General features: G+C 41.6%; 1 long non-coding RNA gene across 1 annotated transcript; it reads right to left on the reverse strand.

Annotated features, from left to right (window-relative positions):
• Positions 1-1,414: 1,414 nt before the first annotated feature.
• Positions 1,415-1,959, reverse strand: LOC109522846 (uncharacterized). Its single transcript, XR_002169637.1, has 3 exons — positions 1,944-1,959; positions 1,652-1,653; positions 1,415-1,510 (listed from the first exon to the last, which is right to left on the reverse strand). It is a non-coding gene; the product is annotated as an uncharacterized LOC109522846 (long non-coding RNA).
• Positions 1,960-8,387: the final 6,428 nt, after the last annotated feature.

The raw sequence follows: 8,387 nt of genomic DNA on the forward strand, positions 1-8,387 counted from the left end.
AAGATAAGATAAGATAAGAAAACCTTTATTAGTCTCGCAATGGAGAAATTCCCAATTCACAGCAGCAAAGTTATGAATGGAAGAAGTAGAACAACAAAATATAGGAGCTGCTGGAAAGGCAGCCACTCACGCGGCGCCATCTTGAAGTCAAAATAACAAAAATAACTGATCATCTACCAAGTTTTGCAAAATATGACTGAACTTGAATGAAGGAAGGATGATCTCGAAAAAACATGGCATAGAAGAGGAAGGAAGGCTGCAAGTCTTAATATATTTAGAAGCGCTTCACCTGGTCAAGAGTGGCATATAGTGTATCAAGCTTGCAACGTAGACACAGCCTGCAACATATTTTCAAAAAACAACTCTTTTCTCAATCTATGATAAATGTTGTCCAATGAAACAAACGAAATAGAATGTAAATATTGTAGCCAGGATATGCCGAGTTCATGAAGAAAAAATGGTATGAAATATTTAGCAATCAATGAATAATTAAATATAATAATAAACTAACAGCTATAATTAGGAAATGTAAAAAGGATAATTATTATAATAATGTACCTGAAAAAAAAATGACATCCATGGAAGATGAAAAATACTTAACCCATACTAAAAAAACAAAACAACAACAAAAAAAGCATAATCCCTGATGGGTTCAGTGGTGATAAGAAGAAGCTGTGTTTCATAAAAGAAACCCAGCTACCATTTATCTATGAGAATCACTCATCGAAATGAAATTGTGCAAATTTCCCCTTCAGTTTAATAATAAATCATCACAAGACTGGAATGAAATTGGCATGATCTAGTAAAATAAATTAGTTATACTAGAGTGAATCCTTTAACACAGGTAATTTATTGCTGAAATCGGGCTGCTCGCCCACTAAAACGAAAGGCTCAAGTGAAATCTTGTGAAAGAAATTACTTTAAAAAAATGTTTGGCCTTTGTCATTGCTTTCTCATGACTCAAAAATTTTGGGGAAAGTAACTGCTCTTCGGTTGGACACTTTTTTTGAGAAAGACATGTTGCTTATGGAGAGTCAGTATGTGTTTAGAGCACACAAATCAACCATACTCACTTTCATGGAACTAATTGAGAAATTAACAAGTGGAATTCAGGAAAAGGAGTATGCAGTCGGGGTGTTCATAGACCTCAATAAAGCCTCCAATACAATAAACTATGACATTTTACAATAGAAATTAAGGAGATATGCGATTGGAGGGGTCAGGCTAAACTGGGTTCAAAGTTCGATGGCAAACAGACAGCAATTTGTACAGGCAGGTGCATTTAAGTCTACACTTGTAGCAACCTTATTTTCCACACTATAAGGCACACCTAAAAGCATTCCATTTTCTCAAAAGCCGGCAGTGCACTTTATAATTCGATTCATGTTATGTATGGTATTTCAGTCTCTTTATCTTCCCCATTGAGTTGTTTCCCCCTTAGCGTTCCTATGCCATCTAGTGGTGATTATTAGCAGGAACGAATTGTAATGTAAAAGTGTTCTGCCCGACACTGACGATAATTCGCCAACACACACTCAAACAGTCGACGACTCTGTGAGCTCTGCACAGCAATTATGAAAAAAACGATAATACAGTACCAAAATCATAGTTAACTACTGATTAAATGAAGGAAGAAGGAGACAAGCAAGACTTCTGAGGATATTTTGCCCCTTGTAATTGAGAGTTCTGTGTGCCTTCTTGTTGAAGGGTTCAAGGAAAGGATTCAGGTCTTTGATACCTCATGTTTTGCCGTCAAGAAAGGTCTGTGTGAAAATTCCATAAAGTAATTGTTGATGTAGATGAGATGAATCGCCTTTAATTTAAATGTATTATTTGCTTTTGGTTTAATTTTCAGACCATCAAAAAATGGTGTCCAACAAATACCAGGAGGAACAGGAAAAAGTGAAAATGGAAGTACAGTAAGCTGTGGCAGTGAGTATAACAACTGACATGTGGACTTCTGTGAACATGGAGGCTTACTTGGCACTTACCTGTCACGACATTAATGCGAATATGCAGTTGTGTTCATCAGTGTGCAATGGAGTGATACATTGAGTTTATTAAATTATAGCGGAAGTGACGCAACAGCGCACAGTGTGGCACCAGCTTCCCGCCGTAGCTCAGTCAGAGCTAGCAGGGAAGTCACATGGCAAGTCGCATTTCATTGACGGTCCGGATTCATTTCTAATTTCATGACAATATTATTCACTTCGTTTTTCCTTTTTCTACTGTGCGGTGTATTTAATTAGTTCCCTGATTTGTCCCGAGTTCAAATTGCTTTTTGTATTGTTATTTAATTTAAGTTTTGTTGAATGGAAGTTTTTACCCGTTGAGTTAATAGTGCTTTTCTGTTGTGCAGTTGTTTCCGAGACCGAAACCCATGCGACTTCACCTATCCCTCCTGTCATACTGTGTTGCAGGTAATGTTTGTTTCCTTTCGGTTTTACTGTATATAATTGCTCATGTCATTTTTCATTTGGCCGTTTGTGTTCCTGGCGTGCGTCCGCAGTTCCGTCGCGGCCGCCATTATTGTACGTAGCGCAGCCGTTTCTGCTGCATGTGATGCCTTAAATGACATAACGTAAATAACAGTGAATGTGTGGTTTTTTTCCCTTTTCTGTAAATAGTTACTATACGATCACTCATGTTGTGTATTTTGTTTTGTTATGGATGATGTTTTGTTAAGTGAGAGCTACCAGGGAAGTCACATGTTATTTCTGAGACCGAAGCCCATGCGATTTCACCTATCCCTCCTGCCATACTGTATTGCAGTAATAAAAGAAAGAAAAAGCCACATCCAAGTGTCTGGTGTTGTTGAGGCGGCAGCGACGTGGAGCTCAAGACAGTCACAGTTGTGACTCCCGTCACAAGTGTTGTGAGTACAATAGTTTCCACAGAATCACACTGCTGACAATTTGGCCCAGGTCCAAAGGGGCATGATGGAGGCCTGAGCCATAACCAACAAGTGTCTTGTGAGTGACGCAGCACCACCAAACATGATCGCATCCACTCGACACCTCCAAATTGGCCACTCAATTTGCATTGCACACAGTCTTAATTTATTCATTACAAAATCATGCGATCAGGTCCCTGCACTTACAGACATCAGAAACAAAGCTCGGCACATTGTCACATGTTTCCATCCAAGCACTACAGCCAAGGAGAAGCTCGCTCAGGTGCAGCAACAGATGGGACGGCCAACCATGAAACTCATCAATGAGGTGCCAACATGCTGGAACAGTACTTATGAAATGCTGTCAAGGCTGCATGATGCGAGGGAACCAGTGTGGGTATCTTGGGTCTCCTTAAAGATAGATTTGACTCGACTGACAGCTGATGAGTTCACCATCATAAGAGAACCACTACTGGTGCTTTCTGCATTCCATCAAGCTACAGTGGAGTTGTCTGAAGAGAGGCGAGTGTCTGGTTCAAAAGGTCATCCCGATGATGAAAATGCTTTAACATGCACTTAAGCATCACGCTTCAACCTTGCACACACAGGCCGCCATACAACTCCACGAACACCTGAAGCGTCGAGTCGCAGACACTGCTTCCAGTCTGGAGTCTATTAGTGTGTTAACCTTAGCACCACTTCTAGACCCCAGTTCAAATCACTTGGATTCTGCAGTTCCTCCAGGTGCACGGAGGCCATATCCAGACTACGGTCTGACTGAGTGCGTGTCATCGGGCGCACAATTAAGGCCCAGCCCGGACCATCATCGCAGCTCTCTGCAACTACATCTGGCATGTTAGTCATCATTATTAGTTTGTTTTTGGAAATTGTTCTAAATGCCAATTTTGTTGGGTTTTGTTTTTTAGATGACCCGTGGCAGCATTTGGATGATGAGGTGGGGAGTCTGGGAAGAGGTGCAACAGCAGATGCTCTCTCTGAGGTCCAGCGGTACCTGGCAGAGGGGAATATTGTACGCAAAGGAGTTCCTCTGTACGCCGGCATCATCAGTGCCATGCGAGCGTCTTCTCCACAGCAGGGGAAATAGCGTGCAAGAAACGCAACAGACTCAAATTCAAAACACTGGACAGTGATCATTTTACAGTTTGAGCCCTGCGAGTCCCAGGGACTCGCTCATCAGAAAAGTATGAGTCCCATTATGCATTTAGAGAGTCCCAAATTTCAAATTCTGAAATGGTCTACTTATTCAATTACATATGATAATAACACAAACAACAACAATATACATTGATAATAGGTTTATTTCTTATAAACAAATGCTGCAATTTTTTTAATAATTCAGGCATACAAGACTTCCTGAGAAATAGGTTCTTATTTCATCCCATGGTTCATCTTTGAGTTTATAAATTCTCCTCTATTCTGCCTCCAACAATGCAAGGCTTTCTCAAAGTTAACTTATTGCAAAAAACTATCCAACTTTAGCTGCTTCCTCTGCGATATCTTAAACTTTTGCAACACTTGTTTTAACATTACACAACTTGGCAATCGTCTGCTTCCCGCGAGATGAAGGCCGATTTCGCCAATCTCGTCTCGCGAGAACGGAAATCTCGTCACGCGAGATTACTTAACGCGAGATCAAAACAACAATGGTGGCATGGTCAAACTGCGATCGTTGCTGGAAAAAAAAGATTTACCGTAGTTTTTTTTTTTTGTTGTTGTTTTGACTGAGAAATTTCCTTGTGTCCCAAAAACGCACATTATTTGGAACTGTGCGTCCTGCTGGAAAACTAGGACGCGGGACGTAGAGTTAACGAGATGGCTAACTGGAGCAACTTATTTTTCTGAATAAAGATTTTTGAAGACAAAGCCCACAAGCATCCTCATTCACATAAATTCCACATTATTCAAACATAATGAATGCATAGATGTCAATGATATTGGATACACTTCGTCATCAAATCAGTCAGTTCAGTCTGTCAAGTGTGTCACGTTTGCGAGGTGGTGGTCGACCCCAAAAAGGGGCAAGAAGGAGGAGCGGGGTGTACTTGAATAAGTGTATTAAAACATAGAGAAAACTAAATCCAAAACAAACATAGTCCAAAGTAGCAAACAAAAATCGTAACTGAAGCTACAACAGAACTGTGACCAAAACAAACCTGACAGCAGCAAACGGCAACAAACAAACATGACAGTAGCAAAGAGCAACAATGACCCGACACTGACGGTTCGGGCTGGGAGTCCTTTTAAAACACTAATTACATAATGACCAACAGGTGTGCAGCTGCAGGGAGAGCCCGACAGTGTCACCTGTTGGTCCCAAACCAAATCATGACAAAGTGTGTTGCCTGCAGGAATTTTTGAAGTCCATCAGGTGTCAGTGGTCAGTGACACAGTATCAACACAGTGTGTCATTGTGACCACACGCTTCATGACGCCTCATGGACCCATCACTAAAGCGTACCTTTTCCACCACTGCCACCAATTGTTATGTGGCGAAACAGCAGGCCAGGTGGAAAAAGTCAATTCAGCCAGGATCCAGGAAAGAGTTTTCTTTATTTCAAGTAGCAACAGTAAACCAGGTTTAGCAGACCGCATGTATCACTGCTCTCCAGGCTGTCCGGCACCGCAGTGACTTCTTCATTCCCCTTTTAAAAGGAGTTCACCTGAGCTTCTGGCCAATTAGGTCCAAGCTACAATTGGCCATTCGCAGGTTGTTGCAATTACCTTTCCTGAAATAATTAGCTACTTTTAAAAAATGCATTAAGCATCACACACTGACATCACACCATAACAGTTTTGGATGGAGAGAAATGTGCACCAAAAAAAAAACCAAACATTTTTTAATATGTGTCATTTGGCATCATGACTACCTCCTAGTGAACTATGAGTTTACTTTTTCTGCAGCTCCTCTCTGCACTCCTGAATTTTATTTTTGACTTCTTCACAGCATCATTTCTTCACAGGGGTGCAGTCTTTAGTAATATAGTTTTAGTTAAACGTGCAACTATTGAATCTGTTGATTTTTAAATTCCTGTTCAAATTATCAACAAAAAAATCACAGGGTGCAGGTAAATTGTCAGCAGGAAGGCTCTTTAAAATCTCAATAAAATTTGCAGCCACCTCAGAAGTTAGGTAGTGTTTCCTCACTATTTTCACAGGGGGCCTCCTGATGATTAAAACTGTCAATCTTAAAATATACACAGTGGTGGTCTGAAACAGCCAGGTCGACAACAGAGGACACACCAACGGACAGGCCGTAAGTTACGACTAGGTCCAGGGTGTGTCTCCTGTTGTACGTTAGCTGGGGGTCATGCTGTTTAAAATCTAAATAGATGAAGAGGTTTAAAAATTCTCTGTAAAGTGGGTCAGAGATGCTGTCAACGTGCACATTAAATTTGCCAGTTTTTAAAATTCTGATATTAATGGTATGCAAAATCGATCAAAGCTCAAATAAAAGAAGTGGAGCGACGGGGGAGGTCCATAGACAGTCATAGAGAATAGGAAGACTGCCAAACACAAAGACATGCTGTTCAAAAGATAAATACCAGTTAAAAATTTCCTCCTTTAAGATAAGTGTATTTATAAAAATCGATGGAGTCCTGCCTCCTCTTTCACCATCTCTGGTAGAAAATAAAAACTTAAAAATTGGTGGACAAGCCTTTGCGAGAGCTCTGACAGAAGAATACCTCCTAGATTGCCGTCTAAAACAGGTCATTTATGATAAAAGTTTTGATTAAAACAGAGTGAATGTCTGTGCTGCACTCATGATCGCAAGAATGGGAAGAGCTAACATGTACAAGATTGTCACTGATAAAACCGCTTTGTTTGTTCGTGTGTGGGAGGGGGGGACTGTCCAGTGAGGGTGGTTTTGATAGCTACGGCCTGTAAGGAGAGCTAGTGAGGGGGATAGTGCTGAGAGCAGCAAACTGGCATAAGCCCTATCGGTGAATGTAGTGAAATTGTTATTACAGTGATCAGGGGTAGAAGCAGGGACACACGCTGAGTGATTTGTAAGCAAGAATCAGCTATTACAGGCATTGAGGATTAAGCGAAGGCTCAGAGGGGATTGAGCCTTTTCCGCTGCCAGTCCCTCTCTTTGGAATGACCTCCCGCTAGGTTAGGCAACCCCCCCCCCCCCCCCCCCCCCCCCCGGCCCCCCCTCACTGGCCATCTTTAAAAATTGTCCTAAAACACATTTTTATTCTTTGCCTTTTGAGTCAGCAGGAGACTTGGTTTTCATTTAACAGTTTTTGTGCTTTTTACTGTCAAGCAGTGGTGGTTGTTTTAAAGTGCTCTATAAATACAGTGGAGTTGACATTTTCAGAGGAATATGTGGGCATGAGTAGAGATGTGCATGTGAATTTCAAGAACGAGTTGAGAACAGTTTTCTCACTGTCTCGTTTGCACCTCATCGGTCAGGACCCCAGACTCTCACGGGTGCAAATGCTCTGCATTTGAAGGTGAAATCAATGGCCACAGTTCATTCTTTGTGAATTCGGCCCTCGGAGTTGAGTTGAGCAAGTGTGCAAAGGTTGTTTTGTAGTTTTAAGAACCGGAATAGTAACAAACGCCAGCTTTCTCCAAGGCAAAATAAAGTCAACCACAGAAATCATGAAGCTGTAATGATTTCCTATTAAAACGTAAGGTAATAATGTCTGTTCAAAGTTGAGAGCAATGGGAATATGGAAAATATATGATGTTCATAATCACCTTCTCAGGTCTCTTGCTGTAGGCACAAACTTCACATTGATCACAGTAGCGAGGTGTCCTCTACATACACATACATCAATGTGTTTGATACAGAAAGGACATTGAAAGGCAAAATTATATTTTCCTTCCATCCCATGAGGAATTTCTTGTACTTTTTTGATGGTATTCTGCCCTCCTTTAGTGCACCGAGTCCAGTTTGGCAGATAGCAAACAGTCCTTGAAAAAGAGTCCAGTTTCAAGCCATGTATCACACTCACTAGATGGACAAAACAAAGGCAATTACACTTCGTCCACACTCGATCAATCACGTTACTTTGTTTTGTTTAGTTCCCGAACGTAGCTAGCGCAAGGCTAATACACAATGGGAAACGCCATTGACTGGCTCACAAAAATAAGCACGCAACTCGCGGCACTTAAATCCCCTTAAAAAAAAAGGGCACTCATAAATAAACGCTGCAGGAACACACACAGAGAGAACACCCCAAACGATACTCGCAGGTGTGTGTTCTTCCAATGCTGCCCACAAATTTATTTCTAGAAAGCAAGACTGTTGTTTTCTTCTTCTACGCCTCATTGTAAGTACACGTGTCTCAGTACGAGGACCCACACTGCCTCCAAGTAGCCAAGTCGTGCACCGCTTGAATAGCACTCACAACAAATGCACACGTCTGCTCGCACGGCCCCTCCCTCTCCACCCTCGCGCGCGCGCACACACACACACACACACACACACACACTCCCACACACACACACACACACACACACA

This window comes from Hippocampus comes, unplaced genomic scaffold, assembly GCF_001891065.2.
Source record: "Hippocampus comes isolate QL1 unplaced genomic scaffold, H_comes_QL1_v1.1 scaffold270, whole genome shotgun sequence".
NCBI lineage: Eukaryota > Metazoa > Chordata > Actinopteri > Syngnathiformes > Syngnathidae > Hippocampus > Hippocampus comes.